This window comes from Triturus cristatus, chromosome 6 (assembly GCF_964204655.1).
Source record: "Triturus cristatus chromosome 6, aTriCri1.1, whole genome shotgun sequence".
Classification (NCBI taxonomy): domain Eukaryota; kingdom Metazoa; phylum Chordata; class Amphibia; order Caudata; family Salamandridae; genus Triturus; species Triturus cristatus.
Genome location: NC_140589.1, coordinates 241975501 through 241991187, shown reverse-complemented (window position 1 = coordinate 241991187; position 15687 = coordinate 241975501). Strand labels below are relative to the sequence as shown.

At 48.9% G+C, this 15687-nt stretch overlaps 1 long non-coding RNA gene across 1 annotated transcript in view; it reads left to right on the top strand.

The window, feature by feature from the left end:
* The window catches only part of LOC146816716 (uncharacterized), a 37842-nt gene extending 23203 nt beyond the window's left edge, over positions 1–14639 (top strand). Inside the window, exons 2-4 of the long non-coding RNA XR_014962481.1 lie at positions 12592–12669; positions 12762–13616; positions 14128–14639. This is a non-coding gene — a long non-coding RNA (uncharacterized LOC146816716). The remainder of the gene's footprint in view (positions 1–12591; positions 12670–12761; positions 13617–14127) is intronic.
* Positions 14640–15687: the final 1048 nt, after the last annotated feature.

Sequence of the window (15687 nt, the reverse complement as noted above, 5' to 3'; positions counted from 1 at the left end):
CAGAGGATCTTTTCAACAGTTTAGCACTGGAGGTCTCATCTGGATCACCTCTTGACCCCCTTCCTCATAAAATTTGGAAGGATCACGGCCCCATTCTTTTACCGGCCTTACGGCTCATCTGTTGCCAATCCTTGAATGAAGGAGCGGTACCAGGCGTTTGGAAACAAGCGATGGTGACCCCCCTGTTGAAGAAGCCATCCCTGGACCCCTTGCTGAATGCTAGCTTTCGCCCCATATCATTGCTGCCTTTCCCTATTAAAATCGTGGAAAAGTTGGTCAGTAGGTCTCTGTCATGCTACTTAGAGGATAATCTTCTCCTGGACAGGGACCAGTTTGGGTTCCGGCCAGGGCATGGGACGGAGACCGCTCTGATCACAATGATGGATAAGTTGAGAATGCGAGCCGACAGTGGGACCTCTTCAGTGTTGGTCCTACTGGATATGTCGGCCGCATTCGACACGGTCAACCACGCAGTACTGATGGCAAGACTAGAGAGTATTGGAGTAAGGGGATGTGCCCTGAAATGGTTTCAATCATATCTGTCAGGTCGACAGCAGGCGGTCAGTATGGTGCCTTATGTCTCCTCATGGTCTCCAGTATGCTCTGGAGTACCCCAGGGCTCAGCAATCAGCCCGATTCTTTTTAATGTCTATCTAAGCCCTTTGATCCCCATCATAAAATCTTTTGGGATTGATGTTATCAACTATGCCGATGACATTCAATTGTCTTTTTCCATCCACGTAAAGCATGCAGTATCCATGAGTTCCTTTCAGGCGTGCATGGGGCAGATCTCAGACTGGCTTGGAGTTAATTCTCTCCAGCTTAATGCGGGGAAACAGAGCTGCTGTACTGTGGTGCAGCGAGACTGTCCAGACAACTGATAGGTGAATTCAGGCTCAGACCAGAGGATGCCCTTATAGAGGCATCCAGGACGGTGCGTAACCTGGGAGTCATGTTTGATGAAGACCTTCAAATGAAAACCCAGGCCATATGTTTTGCACTATTGAGAGCCCTCCGTCAGATCCTCCCTCTACTGTCTAGTGAAGTGAGGCCTTTGGTGGTCCGTAGTATCATCATGAGTAGACTGGACTATTGCAACTCCCTGTATCTGGGTGCTCCCAAGTACATTCTACAGGGGTTGCAAAGAGTCCAGTCTATGGCAGCTAAACTGGCCCTTAAGAGACAGCGTAATTCCTCCGCGACGCAGGCACTGAGGGATTTACACTGGCTTCCTATCAAGGACAGAGTCAGTTTTAAATCTTTATGTCTTGTCTTTAGAGCACTCCATGATTCCGGTCCGCTCTCCTTACAAGAACGGCTTACCTGGTATGCGCCCAAAAGACTTCTTCGGTCCGCCAGCCAAAGCCTGGCGTCTGTTGCCAGAGTTAACTCGACAAAGCTAGGGGGCAGAGCTTTCGGCCTGGCAGCAGCCTGTCTATGGAATGAAATTCCCCTAAGCCTTAGACAAGTAGACTCTTTACTGTCATTTAGGAAAAACCTTAAGACCTGGCTATTTGCCAGAAACAGCTAGTAGGTTCCCGTCTAGTGGCCGAATCGATTGGTTGCCTTATGTCATCATGGTCTCTATGCGCCAGGATACCCGTGGGGTGATACAAATTAGAGATATACTGGGGTACCCTATTCCGACCAATATGGCAGAAATTCTCCTGGGTCTTCGCGATCCCTCACTCAAACATCAAACTAAGGCAGATAAGGCCATTATGTGGACCTCCATTGGAGCAGCGAAGGTAGCGATAGCTGCCGCATGGAAGAAGGAGGCCCCCTCAATCTCATTATGGCACTCCAGGCTATGGAAATTACTATGCCTTGAAAGTATAGCCGATATATTCAGAGACAAATACAAAAACTTCAAATATAGATGGGTCCCATTGATTGCCCTGCATCAGTCAGAGATATGCATCTTTTCCAGTTTTAACCTACTCGAGGATACCATGACCTGAAACCACGGTGTAGTGGGATAGCCGCCACCAGTACTGGGTTGGGTGGGAGGGAGGGGGGGTTTCTTTTGTCTTTTCTTATATCCTGGGAGTTCTATTTTAGGGACTTTCTCCCTTTGAAGGACACCTTCCCCGATGGAAGGCTTTGGGTTAGCACCGTCACAAAAGAAAGACTGACGAGTGGTGTGTTTTACTGTGGTAAAGACCTACTCCCCGCCCTTGCATTTGAAGCTGTACTTATTCTTCCAGGTCTCTTTGGGATACCAGCGGGGGATATATAGCTAATGGCGAACATCACATTTTGGTCTTCTTTGCATGCCATGCCTTCTGCACTTATCTTGATGCACCATTGTCAGTTTGTATTGTAATATGTGATAAAATGCTAATAAACATATTTTTGAAAAGAAGGTCGTGGCTTCTGTTATGGTACCTAAAGAAAGTAGTCATGCTCCTTTATCCACCCTTGTTGAGAAGGAGTAGGATGTGCCTTCACTATCGGTGGCAGAAACACACATAACAAAATAGCACATAGTACTTTCCATGTCATTACCGGGTGAAAACCAGAGTCATGAAGTGGCGGTTATGATAGATTCTGGAGCCACAGGTAACTTTATTGATCTGGGACTGGTACGCAAGTTAAAGTTAAATCGTATTCTTAGGGACACTCCTCAGAAGGTATTGGCTGTAGATGGAAAACCATTGATGTCTGCCCCGATTACTGAGACTGCATTGGTTAGTTTATCAGTCATTAGTGAGGGACTGAAGAATGAAGAAACCGTTACTTTAAACATTATAGATGCCCTGCAATACAAGATTATTTTAGGGATGCCTTGGTTGTGGCATCATAACCCTACAATTGACTGGAGGCATAAATCAGTGTTGTTTTGATCCGATGACTGCATTACATCTAGCTGAAAACCCCACACAGGCAATGGTGTTAGCTCACCCATGGTGCGTTGCTACTGCTGTGTAAAAAGAAGTAGCCTTACCTTTTGTGTATAGACAGTTGAGGATGTTTTTAGTGAAAGCAAGGCAGAAACGCTTCCACCACACAGGGAGTACGACTGTCTAATTAATTTAATAACGAGGGCCACCATGCCGTCCTCCAGAGTGTATGCTTTGTCAGACCCTGAAACACGACATTTGAGAGAATATTTGGACAATTACCTTGACATAGGATTCATTAGACCTTCTCGTTCCCCATCCGCGTCTCCTCTTTTCTTTATCTCCAGAGCAAACGGTGACCTAAGAACGTGTATAGACTATCGCATGCTAAACAAGAATACCATTAGAAACAGGTATCCTCTTCCTTTGGTCTCAGTACTACTAGATCAGGTCAAGGAAGCAGTTGTGTATACAAAACTAGATTTCAGGGGGGCTTACCACTTAGTGAGAATGAGAGAGGGAGAGTAATGGAAGACAGCCTTTAAGACATGGTATGGACTTTATGAATACACTGTTATGCCGTTTGGGCTATGTAACGCCCCTTCTGCCTTTCAGTTTTTGCTGAACGATGTGCTGAAAGTGTATGTTGACACTTTTGTGGTTGTATACATTGACATTGTACTCAGTGAATGAAACCATCCATGTGCGTCATGTGTCCTTGGTGTTACAAAGACTGAGAGTGCACCATTTGTACTGAAAGTTGAGTAAATGTGACTTCCATGTACATGAGATCGAGTTTCTAGGAGACATGTTGAGCCCTTCTGGGTTAGGAATCACTGAGAGAAAGGTGAAGGCAGTACAGGACTGGCCCAGTTCCTAAGGATGTACGAGATGTGGAATGTTTTTTAGGCATTATCAACTACTATCGTAGGTTTATACTGCATTTCTCACCTGTCTCCACTCATATCACAAGACTCTTAAGAAAGAGAGAACCTTTTGTGTGAATTTCTAATGCCATGGAGGCTTTCGCATTTCTAAAGAAGGCTTTTACCACAGTTCCTGTTCTCAAACACTCTCAATCGGAACTGCCTTTCATAGTAGAGGCGGATGCTTCGGATGTTGCGGTGGGAGCTGTGTTGTCCCAAAGAGACAAACAAACAGGACAGATACATCCTGTGGCCTACATGTCCAAGAAATTGAATTTGGCAGAGGCCAATTACACCATCTCAGAGAAAGAAATGTTGGCCATTAGAAAAGCCTTCCAAGAATGGAGGCATTCAGCGCGCAACCAAGATGGCCGCGTAGGTGCGAGGCTCCCGGGGACCTCCGCAGCCTCCTACGACTATCCTGAATTTATCCTGTCTCGGATGAGGGGACGGTGTTGATGGGCCTGAGCTGAGGTGGCACCCGTTTCCCGTTTTCAAATCGGACCTCGGACACCGGAGTGAGCACTGAAGGAAGTTTGAGGCCTTCTCCTCGTAAGACCCCGGTTTTGCGCTGAGGGGTGATCCAGTGACAAAGTGAACAACAGCGGCGGGCCGGGCCTGGAGAGTCGCGTACCCCGCACTTTCATTTTCGCTTTCGCACCCTCCTTGCCGTCTCTGCAGGGTTGGGTCGCGGGGCTCTTGGTGTCAGTGTGGCCTCGCTGGAGGCCCTGCCTGCCCGCCGGCTGTGACCCGCCCCGCCGGCCTGAGGTGGCCCCCCCGGAGCTCGTGGCCCTGATTATTAGCCCTTTACGGCGTGGCTGGTGCGACTGGGAGACTGGTGGCCATGGCCACGAAACAAGATGGCGACCGGGCGAAGACCAAGTCGACCCGGCGTGGCACCGTCCATCAGGCCAACAGTATGGATCGCTACACCCTCCAGAGGGGATCTCCCGGCGGACCGCACATGTCCCCTGAGGGCCCTCCTGATGCCCCGGACCTGCCCGCGGATTTGACTCTGCGGGATGTCATGGGCGCCATTGCCGAGATGAAGGCCTCGGTGGGCCAGCGGTTCGACACACTGGCGCAGCAGATCGACTCGGTCCTCGTGGATGTTGGCCTGGTGAGGGCCGATCTTTCTAAGACCAACGACCGAGTGGATTCTTTGGCCCACACCGCATCGGGCCTCACGACTGAGGTGGCGGCACTACAGACAGAGGTGCGCCGGCTTAGTCAGGCGAGCGCGCTTATGGATCGGCGCCTGGAGGACTCCGAGAGTCGGGCCCGGAGGAACAACATCCGCATCATCGGGGTGCCCGAGGGACGGGAGGAAGCAGCAGCGGATCTATTTGTGGAGGATTTGATCGCCACCCATCTCCAGCCACGGGGGCTGAGTAGATTCTTCGCCGTGGAAATGCCCACAGGGTTCCCGGGGGAAGGCCGAGGGTCGGAGCCCCTCCGCGACCTCTCATCGCCCGGATTTTTAATTTTCGGGACAGGGACGCTATCCTGCAAGCCTCCAGACTGCATGGGCCGGTTAAACTTGACAACATGGAGGTTAACTTTTATCCTGATTTCACCCCAGCGGTCCAGAAGCAGAGACTGAGCTTCTTAGGCGTCAAACGCCGTCTTCGAGACCTCAACCTTAAATACGCTATGCTCTTCCCAGCCAAGCTGCGAGTTGAGGTAGAGGGTCGCACGCACTTTTTTGATCGTCCCGAAGCGGCCGGGGACTGGCTGGACACTCTGTCTGGGGATCGTGATCGAGGGGGCGGGGGGGGGGCGGCGGGGGGAGACGGCACGCTGGATCGAGACTGAGGGGTTAATCTTGGGCCTCACTCTGGACAAAATGATGCCACCTTCGCTTGGGCGTCTGTCTGTACACTTTCCCCTCCTATGGAGGTTGTGTAGGGTCTTCTGGGGGTTCTCCTTCCTCCTCTAGGGGGTTTAGCTAGTTCTACTGTATATGGGGCGACAGGCACACTGCACGTTGGGGGGGCTGTTCGGGCTCATGCAGGGGTGCAGGGAGGGGGGAGTTTTGTTGGGGTGGGTGGGTAGGGATGGGGTGTTGTTTGTTTTCACCACAAGGCAAAAGTATTTTTGTGTTAGTTCTAAAGTGCTCTCGGGGGGACGAATGATAGCTTCTGTATACGATGGGGGGTAGGGAATTAACTTTGTTGTCTTGGAATGTGAATGGACTGGGGGACAGGATCAAACGAGGTGTGGTCCTGCAGTTCTTGAAGCGAATCTCGCCCGATGTAGTTTTTCTGCAGGAGACACACCTCATTGGCAACTCCTACCGCGCCATGAATCGGCGTGGCTACCGCCTAGTGGCCCACTCGGGCTTCACGTCTGGCTCAAGGGTTGTGGGCATCATGGTGAAGAACTCGCTCCCTTTGGAGATTGATGAGGTGCTTCACGATGACAGGACGCGTTACACGGTCTTGGTGGGAAGAATGGAGGGCAAAGTGGTTGTCCTTGTGTCAGTATACGTCCCACCGGGGCTGCAGTCGACTACCTTTGCGGACCTGGGGCGCCTCCTCCTTGACCTCCCGGGGGGGATTCTAGTGGTGGGGGGGGATTTCAATGCGGTGGTTTCCGGGACTGTGGATCGTCACCCCCCTAGGGACCTCCCCCGGGCCCAAGCGTGGCTATCTGGCCTCTTGGATACTTTGGGATTGGTGGATTGCTGGCGCTTAAAACATCCCACGCAGCTCCAGTATACCTTCCATTCCGGGGCCCATGGTAGTCTCTCCCGACTAGATTATGTCCTGGTCCCGGCGGCCTATGCTGGGAGGGTGGGAGAGGTGCGCCATTTGGTGCGGGGCATCTCGGACCACTCCCCGCTTTTGTTACACTTTGATGTTTTTCCGAGGGGTGAGGGTAGGGTGGCCCCGATCAACTCCTGGTATCTGCGCGACCCCACCATTCGCGCTGAACTGATTAAATCCCTCCAGCGCTATTTTGACGAAAATGTGGGGTCCGTGCCTTCGGCTATCTCATTGTGGGAGGCATTCAAGACAGTACTCCGGGGTGAGGCCCTGTCCCTGATTTCCCACACCCGGAGGCGCGAGAGGAAGGAGGTGACCTGGGTGGAAGCTGAGATAGCCGAGTTGGAGGGTAATTTAGGAGACGGGGTGACGGAGGCCGCATTGCATGTTCTCCAACTCAAGCAAGCGGCCTATAGGGCCCTCGTCACGGAGGCAGCCAGGGGCCTCAGTAGAGAGCAACAGGGGAGACTGTATGATGTGGGTGATAAGGCTGGTAAATTGATTGCGTGGTTGGACAAAAAAGAGAGAGCGAGTCGTGTAGTTCCGCTGATTGAGAGAACGGACGGTGCGTGTGTTACTGAGCCGGAAGAAATTGTCTCCTGCTTCGTGGACTATTTCCGTGGGGTGTATTCCCCAGTGTCTTCCCGCACTGAAGAAGATTCCCGTGCCCTGCTCAGGGATATCGCGCTGCCTTCCCTTTCGGAGGAGGACAGAGTGTCGTTGGACGCCGCCCCCACCTCCGACGAGATTGCCCTCGCTATACGCTCGGTCGCTTCCGGCAAGGCCATGGGTCCTAATGGTCTCCCCATCGAGTTATACAAGTTGCGACCGGATACGCTGGCGCCACATCTCCGAGCTATGTTCCTGGCGGCCCACTCGGTGGGCACCCTCCCGCTGGACCAGCGTCTGGCTACAATCGTGGTTATCCACAAGGAGGGGAGACCTCGGGACCGGGTTACATCCTATCGGCCCATTTCGCTACTGAACGCGGAGCCCAAAATTCTCGCCAAGGTGCTGGCCAACCGGCTGGTCGGCGTAGTGGGCGACTTGGTTCACCAGGACCAGTCCGGCTTTATTCCCCATCGCAACACAGCCCTTAACTTGCGGCGTTTGCATGGGGTACTCGCACGTGTCCCGTTTATACGGGAACCGGCCATTTTGGCGTCCTTGGATGCCACCATGGTGTTTGATACGCTTGAGTGGCCATACATCTGGGCGATGCTGGCGAAGTTTGGCTTTGGCGCAGGATTCATCAGCTGGGTCAAATTGCTGTATTCGGGCCCATTGGCGCAGGTGGTGGTGAACGGTAGAGTATCGGCTCCGTTCGAGTTGGGCCGGGGCACGCGGCAGGGCTGCCCCTTATCGCCGCTCCTTTTTGCACTGGCCTTGGAGCCCCTGGCGGAGTGGCTGCGGTGGCATCCTTCAATTCGTGGTCTCCGTTGGACCCCCGAGTATGAGGACCGCGTATCCCTATACGCTGATGACATCCTTTTGTACCTAGCTTCCCCACGTAAATCACTCATAGTACTGGTTGATGTTTTGCATTCCTTCGGTCGTAACTCCGGTCTTGTCATCAACTGGGCTAAATCGTGTGTGTATGTGCTCTCTGGGGAGGCTCCCATCCTCCCGCGGGGCTGTCCGATCCAGATCGCCCCGCAGGGATTTAGGTACTTGGGTGTCTTCATTACTCTGGACCCGGAGGCCCGGTATGATCGGAACTTGCTTCCCCCCCTCCAGCGCCTGAAAGAGGATGTCGCGCGCTGGCGGCGCTTGCCGCTTTCGCCGCTCGGCCGGGCGGCATTGTTTAAAATGATGTCGCTGCCGCGTTTCCTGTACGCGTTGCAGAACACTATGGACCTCGTCCCAGCGCGCTACTTCCGTGAGGTGGAGAGTTTGCAGCGCCGCCTGTTCTGGGACGGGCGGCCACGTATCGCCCTGGCAAAGCTGACGCTCCCATGGTATGACGGGGGGATTGCCCTCCCGGATATCAAACGGTACTATTGGGCCTCCCAGCTGGCTGCGGTTAATCACGGCCTATACGGGCCCGCCTTAAACCCAGCATTCGAAATGGATAAGATGCTGCTCCCGGGTGGGGACTATAATCGAGCGCTCTACTCCAGCGCGCCCGACGCTAGGTTAACGGGCCCCACGCGTGTTATGGTGCGAGTGTGGCACGCGGCTAATGTGGCGATGGGGTGGAAGGATCGCTTGACCCGAGCGTCACCACTATACGCGTCCGAACAGTTGGGCTCCCTGTGGACCTCGAAGGGCTTCGAGAAGTGGGACATGATAGGCATCAGCAAAGTGGGGGATCTCTGGACGAGGGGAGGATTTAAAACGTTCGAGATGCTGCAGACGGAATTCCAGCTGCAGGACAGGGAGTACTTTCGGTACTTGCAGATCCGTCATGCACTATGCTCTGTCTTCCCGGACGTTGCCTCCATCCCGGAGTATTCCCCCCTGGAAGATAGAGTGCTGGATGGACATGTTCCGGACAGCACGATCTCACTGATCTATAAAAAGCTGATCAATGATCGCGTGGGATTGCTGACTGCCCTCCGCGAGGCTTGGGTGGCCGATGGATTGGAGCTGGACGACGAGGACTGGACCTCTGTGGTGGCCTCCCCGAAAGAGGTGGCCATACCGGCCCGCCTTCGCTTCGTCCAGCTCAAGATACTCCACAGGGTCTACATGACGGGGCCAAGGCTCCTGCGTATGGGCTATGCTGTGGACGGGCTGTGTAAGCGTGGGTGTGGTGCTTTGGGGACCTTTCTGCATATCTTGTGGGAATGCCCGGAGGTGGAGCGATTCTGGCGTGGTGTGCATGAGGTCCTGCGAGTGGTTACGCATGTGGCGCTGCTGCCTGAAGCGAGGAGATGCCTGTTGAATGTGTGGGAACCTACCGACTACTCGGCGCCACAGACGTGGTGGGTGACTCTGGTGTATATGGTGGCCAAGCGTGATATTGCTCAACTGTGGGGATCCCAGAGGCCCCCAACTCTCTCGGCCTGGAAGGAGCATATGGACTGGTGCATGTTTCGGGAAAAGGTGGTGTATGTGGCGAGAGGTAAGCCTGGGATGTGGGTGAAAGTGTGGGGCCCCTGGAACGCCTACCGCGGGGGAATCTGTGCTCCGCCGTTATTGCCTGATCCGTCGCCTGCCCCGTCCCCTTAGCCGACTTATCTCCCCGGTACCGGGCATCGAGTCTACCCAGCCCTAGTCCTGATCTCTTCCCCTTCCTTATACTCCTATGCACTGGTAGGGTCCCCCTTCCGGGGGAGCACATGCTGCTATTCCAGATTGTTGATTGCCTTGTGGGTTTGTTTTTCTGGTTGTTCGTTAAGCTTAAAATGAAACCGTACAATGGGGTCCGGGTGGTGTGGCTACCAACGTTGCTAACTCCTGTGCATTTTCCTCGCCGCAACATGCGCTTTATAATGTGTATCATATGCTCCTTTTGTCTACTAGCGGCCGGCCGGAAGGTTGTAGGCCCATCTTTGTAATATTTTTGAGTCTTGCAATAAACGGTTTCAAAAAAAAAAAAAAAAAAAAAAGAATGGAGGCATTATCTATGGGGGGCACATCACCAAGTCACGGTATATACCGACCACCGGAATCTCCAGTAACTTAAAACAGCGAGACAATTAACACAAAGGCAGATGAGATGGATGTTGTTTTTTGCGGAGTATGACTTCATCATTACGTTCCGACCTGGGGTAGAGAATCAGAAAAAGGATACTTTATCTCGACAAGGCAACAACAGGGAACCAAAGGAAGTGGTTAAAGAATCCATCATTAAACCTTCAAGAGTGCTGTGTGTGGTAAGGGTCGAGGACTTCCTATATGAAGAGAGAAAATAGAAGTCACATGATGAGGGGTGTCACAGGGTAGATCCACAGAAACAATGTATTCTCAAGCAGGGGCTACCCTTTGTAAAAGGCAAGCTCTGTCTGCCTTCTTCTGGGTTACAGAGAAAGGCTTTCGATTGGTGTCATATGTCGGTCATAGCTGGACATCCTGGTTTCCTAAAAACTATACAGTTGTTGCAACAATCCTTTTGTTGGGAAACCCTCTTTTCAGATGTAAAAATGTGGATATCAAATGTGAGATCTGTGCCAGGGCCAAAGGAGATCATTCAAAAACAAGGGGGAAGTTAATGCCCATGCCCATATCCAATCAACCATGGCAAACCATAATCATGGACTTCGCTACAGGATTGCCTAAAGAAAAGGGATTCTCTGCCATACTGGTGGTTATCGACAGCCTTACTAAGATGGGGCATTTCATACCGTGTCCCAACCTTACTACCGCTGAGCAAACAGCACAACTGGTGCTTGAAAATGTGGGTAAACTACATGGTCTTCCTAGGGTTATTATGTCCGGCGGGGGCTCTCAATTTGTGGCTCGTTTTGGCAAATGTGGTGTAAAGTCCTGCAAATCTCTTCTGCGTTATCCACCAGCCTCCACCCACAAACTGACGATCAAACAGAATGTTTGAACCAGACACTTAAGAAATACCTGCGTTGTTATTGCAAGGAAGCTGAAGAGTTGTGGGTTTCCTTATTATGGTTAGCTGAACTCGCCTACAATAACGCATGGCACAGTGCTATTGGGGTATCTCCGTTTCTTGTGAATCATGGATTCCATGGGAAAATGCTGCCTTACCACAGGAAACTGTAAATCAGCCTGAGGCTCAGCCCAGGCTGAAGATACAAGTATATTTGAACTATGCCAAACAACAGTACAAGAAATGGGCTGATCAACACCGTGTGGAAGGCCCCATGTATAGCTCTGGCGACAAGGTGTGGCTATCCACCAGGAATATTCGCTTCAGATCTCGTAGAATTTTCTATCCTAGATATATCTACCCTTTCACGGTGCTTAAACAGGTTAACCCTGTTGCCTACAATTTGTGATTGCCTATACACTTGAAGATTCATCCTGTATTCCATTGCAGTCTGTTGAAACCTGCCAGGAGTGCTAGGCGTGTGGCGACCCTGCCTATCCTATGGAAGAGGCACCTGGAATACAAGGTGAGGCATACTGGACTCCAAGTACAGACAGGGCTCGTTGTGGTATCTGGTGTCCTGGAAGGGATATGCATCAGAGGACGATTCCTGGGAGCCTGTGTCCAACATCCATGCACCCGCGGCAGTGCGCGCTTTCCATTTGTCCCATCCTGACAAGGTTGGTCCTAAGAGGCTTTTAGAAGGGGGACGTACTGTTAGGAATTACTGGCTTACCACACCTTCAGAGCACTTTATGTCGAATGTGGACTACAGTTCCCATGATGCCCTCATGTAGAGGGGCCTGGGATATAATCGAGTGATGCACAAGGAACCCTGTACATAATTCCATTCTCCTGCTTGACGTTCTGGAAGAAGGATGCCGCTGCGAAGAGGTAAATTTTTTCTCATGTTCCTGGCACCATAGTGTCTTCCTGAGGTAAGGAAGAAGGACGCCGCAGCGGAGAGGTCAGCTTCATGAAAACTTACTTTCCCCAGAGGAGGATGCTGCAAGAGCCTAGTAGGGCAGTCACTTTTCTTTCCGCTTCGTTTCTCGGCAGGGTGCTGAGGAAACAGAAGCGGTTGTGTTCTTACACTTGTTGAGAGTGAAGAAACTCCTCTGTGTCATTGTATTCTGCTGAAGCTCCGCTAATGGAGCAGGAAGCAAGTCATTCATTGTGAGAGTGAGAGAAGGATACCCATACTTTCAATTCACTTTCTATTTGCATTTCTTACTTCATGTCATGGTTGGCCAGGTGAAAGCTTAAACCGCAAAACAACTTCTGTGTATTCTTTAACCAGTCTGTTTTGGATTAGCGCTCATTGAGAATGTGAAGACCAGGAAAAGATACAAGACTTTTATTATTTGCTTTGGATTAAATGAAGCCCCTATGCTTTGATGCTTCCTAACTTCTCTGAGGTTCATATCAATATGTCCTTGAATGTTTATGAGGTATGTAAGATAATTGAATGTTCTGCTGTATCACAGTATTAGTAACATGCTGAAATCAGAAGATAAGGTGTGAAACTCCTTTTTTTGTGCTTACAGGTTTCAGCAGGTTTTCTGGTGTGTGACGAATTGTGAGGTGGTTTTACAGGAAACAGGTTCTACCTTGTTTCCTTCAAGGTATATAGTAGTTATGTATACACCAGCGAGATTTACATGAGTGTGGTGAATTTTACAGAAAGTTAATGTATGGTTTTTCTTTGTTCTTTCAGATGTCTAACTCCCTGCTGTTCTTTTTCCCTATACCCTTTCCCTCGCTTGCTCTTCCTTTACTCTGTGTTTGATTATTCTCAGAGTCAGGGCTAACAGGAGGTGGACCCGTTTGTGCAATGTTCCTGTTCTGAGGAGAATTTGTTTTAGGATCCATCGGATCTGACAGTACTACAAGCACGAAGAGCATTTTCTCAGATTTTTCAAGAACCATCATTACTGCAGAAACACACTCTGAACTGTCTGTAGGTTCAAATATTCCATCATTGCACAACATATCCAAATAACTCCTTAAATCCTGTTGGACATGGCCCTCTCTGCAGGGTCACCCCCAAATGTTTTGACTTCACTCCTCCTGTTTTCTGAATTTGTTTTTGTTGGCATTAGAACTAGGCCAGTCAGAGTTTCCCAAAAATCCATCGGTATTCCATGGAACTCCATGTGAAAGAGTAGAAGAATGCTCACCAGTAGCATGTGTGGCCATTTTGTTTTACCTGATTTTTATTCTATGAATGATGTTGGCCTGATATTTTTATCCATTTAAAACTATTGCAATCCACCCCATATCCAACTCATCCACCATTCATTTACTTCTTTTTTTTATCAGTGTGTATTTATGTTTGTGTATTTTATGTTTTTGACTTTTATTTCTACTTTTTCTGTGATTTTTTTTGTACTTTTTTTGTTTTCCCTTTCTACTTCCTTTAGTTCTTCCTTTCTTCTTCTTTTTCGTACTTCCTACTTTTTCCCACCCCAGTGCCATGTCGGAGGAGCAACAGGTAGCAAGCGGCAGTACAGGGAGACTGCTACAAGCCGCATACCTATTTTTTCAAAGAGCATTGTGCTCACACTCAGAGGTAGGTTAAGTGTACCTTACAAATATTATGTGATCAAACTTGAGCTAGCCAGTTGCACGGTACTACCTAATCGTACTTGTCAGAAATCGATGGGGCTGATTACTTAAGAAGTCAGGCAGACTCCTCTGTCCTGTCACTAAAATAATAGTTGTAATGTCAGTGAGTTAGCGTTCACTGTTTCTTTCTTTATGTACCTCATACAGTTCCAATCTCCAAGTAATGTGTAGTTTGTATTTAAGCATTGAACAGGATACTGAGTTGGCCCATCAAAGGGGGCTGAGAAGCAAACATCATTTTTTGCATTGAATTAGGAGCTCTAAATGTAGTTTAGATTGAGGAAATTGGGAATAGGGCTTAAGTTTTGGAAATTAAGATTAGGTCATCTCAATACCACTATTCCTATAGGTGATCTGAGTTAGAAAAAAGTACAGTAATACTGCATTTACTTAGCAAAATATTTTTGGGGAGATAAAAAAAATAGATTAGTTACTCTTCTTTCTTTCTTTCCAAGAGCAAGAGGGCATCTAAGACGGGTAAAGAAGGGGCTGCCACCATCAGTGCTGCATCAGGTGAAACCACCACCACCACGACCAGTGCCAAAGTTGATGGTTCTGCTGGCCCAAGAAAATCCTGTTATTATAATTATTTCCCTAACTTTTACTTCTCCCCACTGTTAGAATAATTTTAATTTTGCATTTATTGTTTTTCAACTCCTCTATCTAATGTTTGTAAAATGTTTGCTATCCCTGCATTATTCTTTTTTCAATCATTCATGTTTCTGTAGCTGACTTCCTCTTAGTCTGTACTAGTCTGTAGCTTTCTTTTGCTTTTTAGTATGCTTTCCCTCTCCCCATATATATCTTATGCTAGAGTAAGAATAAGAGTATAGATTTTTGGTACTCTATTGTGGAGATTATGGGCCCAAGTAAGATATTATTCACCAAGCATGTTTGTGGAGAAGGATTTCTTTTTCTTGATCAAACAGTTAAAATGAGAAAGTGGCCATGGTCATGGTGTACCTCCCTAGTGTTGTGCTATCATTCATTTATACAATGTACCAGCAGTTTCCATGACAGCGCAGCATGGCAGGAAAGTAGGAGCTCCCATTGCATTTGTGAACCAGGGCCATTATTGACCATTATTCCACCTCTGCATTGCACTTCAATAACTCAGAGTCACATAACTCTGCTTCTCCGTTACGAAATGTTTTTGGTTGGCTTGACCAAATCATTTATCTAATATTGTCAACCAACAACAACAAACTGCCCAAGGTGATAGTTTTGATGGAACATACTGCTAACTGAACTGTATCAAGGTATTGCAGTTGTATTTTGTAAAAGAAGATATAATAAGGGGAGGCGTATCTTGCATCTAAAATGTGTAATTTGTTTTGTAGCCGCATAGACCACTAGTGCTGGGTCCAGAGGTAGTGCCAATGCACTGGAAGCAGCGAAGGAGGATGTTGGAGGGGGGAGTCCCTGTGGTCACTTTCTTGCTTATTTACACATTAAGTATACTCACTGTATATGTTAAGCGAGGCAGATATCCCACCCGTTATCATTCTTCACCTCTCTGCCCATGAAAGTTTGCCACCAGTGATCTAACAGCAGCACGGTTCAATTCAGCACTGCAGTCTTGGCTGTGCAATGTGCGTCTGCTTCAATTGTTGCAGCATTTATGAAGTTTTCAATGCATTACGAACTGAAAACAAGGTGTGTTTACCCGTGCCCAGTCAATCACCTCCTACTAGTACTTCACTCTTTTATTCTTTCCTAAGTTCTGTCTCAGCCTACAAAAAAAATACATTCCTGGCATGTGCCACATATTTTGGGCCAAGTGAACTATGTATAAATATATATATGCCATTGCTTTCATAATGAATTTACATCTGATCAAATTTTTCCCCTTCATCAAATTTCAAATTTAGATCAGCTTTATTCGGTGCAATACATGTCACCATAAAAGCAAGACAATTATTATAAAAAGCATGCATACCACATCATTTACACAGTTTAAAAAATACATTTGTAATATCTATACAGCTCTTAAAGTGCATATTTACAAGTACAAT